This window comes from Podarcis pityusensis (genome assembly GCF_964106645.2).
Source record: "Podarcis pityusensis genome assembly, chromosome: 6".
Taxonomy (NCBI): domain Eukaryota; kingdom Metazoa; phylum Chordata; class Lepidosauria; order Squamata; family Lacertidae; genus Podarcis; species Podarcis pityusensis.
This window is the reverse complement of record NC_138030.1, coordinates 47,361,046-47,363,881: the sequence shown is the minus strand read 5'-3', so window position 1 is coordinate 47,363,881 and position 2,836 is coordinate 47,361,046. Positions and strand designations below refer to the sequence as shown.

At 48.2% G+C, this 2,836-nt stretch overlaps 1 protein-coding gene across 1 annotated transcript in view; it reads left to right on the top strand.

Annotated features, from left to right (window-relative positions):
* The first annotated feature begins 2,234 nt into the window (after positions 1-2,234).
* MICAL1 (microtubule associated monooxygenase, calponin and LIM domain containing 1) overlaps positions 2,235-2,836 on the top strand; it is a 45,008-nt gene continuing 44,406 nt past the window's right edge. The window contains exon 1 of the mRNA XM_081010647.1: positions 2,235-2,648. The gene's annotated coding sequence lies outside the window, so the exon portion shown is untranslated. The remainder of the gene's footprint in view (positions 2,649-2,836) is intronic.

Sequence of the window (2,836 nt, the reverse complement as noted above, 5' to 3'; positions counted from 1 at the left end):
AAACTGGATGCTGAAGAAAGTGCTCATCTTTTGTGAAGCACAGTGCCTCCCCCCACCCCCGTTTGAAAGTCAAAACAAAGCTGGATTTATTATCTAGGAACATGGGATGGAGGGGGGGAGTTGAAAGAAGGATGCAAGGCAACCCTGTAAGAAGTCGTTTAATGTGACAGGTGCTGTTTACCTCAGGAAAGGATGCATGCAGAGGACAGGAAGAAGACCCAGAGAGAGTCAACATGACCTTTCAGGAGCATTGACATGTGTCTCTCCTGCAAACACAACACACCTTCCTTCAGCTGCAATCTGGGACTGTGGGTGGTGGAGGCTCAAAAGCATGACTGTGTTAGAGACTCTCTCTCTCTCTCTCTCACACACACACACACACACACACAACAATGCTCACCAAGTTTTGTATACAGAGGGAACGATTATTACTCCACCCAGAACAGTCTCGTTCCCAAAGGTGGTGTGCCTCTTAGGAAACTCTTCCAGCCAGCTCAGTACTGTGTACACTTATTGGCAGCAGCTTTCCAAGGTTTTCAAACATGGAACATTCCCAGCCCCACCAGGAGAGAAGCTTGGACCTTCTGCATACTAAGCAGATGCTTTTACCAGAGCTACAGCCCTTGAAAAGCAAAGTTAACAGATTCAAAATATTTTATGGGGCCAAACATGGCCAACTAGAAAAAGAGATGATCATAGAACTGGAAAGGGATCTCAAGGGTCATCTAGTTCAACTCAAAACAATGCAGGAATTGCAGCTGAACAATCACAGAAGACCTGCCTGTACTTCTGGCCAGAGGGGTTTTCAGGTGCTGCAATCTGAATTTGGCACACCTGGCAGCAGCAAGGGCTAAGGCAGTGGTTGTCAGACTTTTTTCTCTAGGCCACACTTTCGGAAGGAAAATTTGCTCGTGCCGCACTGAATTTTTTATTGGAAAACAAAAAGAAACAACTCCTAGTTGAACATAGTAAAGGTATAGGGACCCCTGACCATTAGGTCCAGTCGTGGCTGACTCTGGGGTTGTAGCGCTCATCTCGCTTTATTGGCTGAGGGAGCCAGCATACAGCTTCCGGGTCATGTGGCCAGCATGACTAAGCCGCTTCTGGCGAACCAGAGCAGCGCACGGAAACGCCGTTTACTTTCCCGTCGGAGCAGTACTTATTTATCTACTTGCACTTTGATGTGCTTTTGAACTGCTAAGTTGGCAGGAGCAGGGACTGAGCAATGGGAGCTCACCCCGTCGCAGGGATTCGAACCGCCGACCTTCTGATCGGCAAGCCCTAGGCTCTGTGGTTTAACCCACAGCTCCACCCGCGTCCCTTCTAGTTGAACATAGAACACAACAATTTTATAATATGTTCATGGGACACCCAGAAATGATAAAACAATGCAGCTGCATAATCATACTGCTACTGAATCATTCCTAAAATAAAAAATTGATTGTCCTTGAATCTTCCTGCCACACTTGCCGTCCTCTCCTGCCACACCAGGTTGGCGTGCCACATCCTCTGAGAGCCACTGGGCTAAGGGGACTGTCCCCTGGTGCTGAGTGCTGTTAGTCCAAATGGCAGACTGGGAGCTTAAAAGATTGTTGCAGGTGCTGACACAATTCAACAAAACAGGAACTGAAGTATACAGCCTTCAAGCTGGTTGGTACCTCTTCCCTCCTTGCTGTACTTCCCCTCTGCCTCTGGTCAGGCACTAAATCAGCTAGACAGGAAACCACCATCTAAATGTAGCCTTCAGGCAGAGAACAAGCAGATAACCAAGAGGAATATGAAGATGTGAGAAGAGAGGGGCATTTGCAGCAAATGAAGTTGATGCTGAAAGCGGCAGATGACACAGGTGAACCTACAATTGTATTTTTAAAAAGCATGTTAATTTCATGAGGTGCCTGTTCTTGTTGTAACGTTATGCACTGAATGTTCTTGTAGCATTTTGCACCACAGCAGGGCCAGCTGTACTGTGGCACCCCCATGGTTAGCCTGCTGCCGTCAATTGTGGTGGAGGCCATTGCCATCGTTGAAATAGTATTCAGCTGTCCTGTTGACTTATGTACCTGGAACAGTGAGGGCACTACCATGTCCTTTGCCTCAGGCAGAAAATGACTTGAGCCAGCCCTGCACTACAGCAAACAGAGGTGCTTTATTTTCTTTTCAAAGCTACTTATGATCATATATATCCTATTGTCTTTTGATTGTGGCAACACAACCAACACACTGTGTACGCATGTGTTTCATTGCGCAGTACTAGCACATGCGAACACCCAGGCCCTGCAATTCTCAAGCATCACCACAGATGAGCAAAAGGCGGTGTGTGGTGAAATCGAGGTGGGCTGTCACGTCATGCATGCCATCAACACATCCAGTGGATCAGGATAGCATTTCCTGTGCAGCCACCACACATGTATGAATCAGCCCTAAGGAAAGGGCAAGAAGTAACGCTTAAAGGAATTTCTCCCCTCCCTGCTCTCTGGTCGCAAGTGACGCTGAATTTCCTGTCCCAGACCACCGGTCCCGGATAAAGTCGGAGGGCACGGGATGAAACACCCTCGCTGAAGCTTAGCCGATCTGGGAACCCGACGGTGCCTGTCCTGGAGGCTTCCTGGAAGTCCTTTGCATGCTGGCTTGAGGACTGTGGAAGAAAGGTAGGATATAAAAAACGTTGCACCGGCAGAGCGTTTTGGGGGCAACTCGTTTCCGGTGGGAGCAGCGCGCATGGGCAACACGTGAGGCCAAGAGGGCTTCACTTTTAACTCGACATGTGTGACGGCTACACAGCAAAATAAAATGAAATAAAAATAGTTGGATCGTACATCCTAGGCCCCTCTGTGCT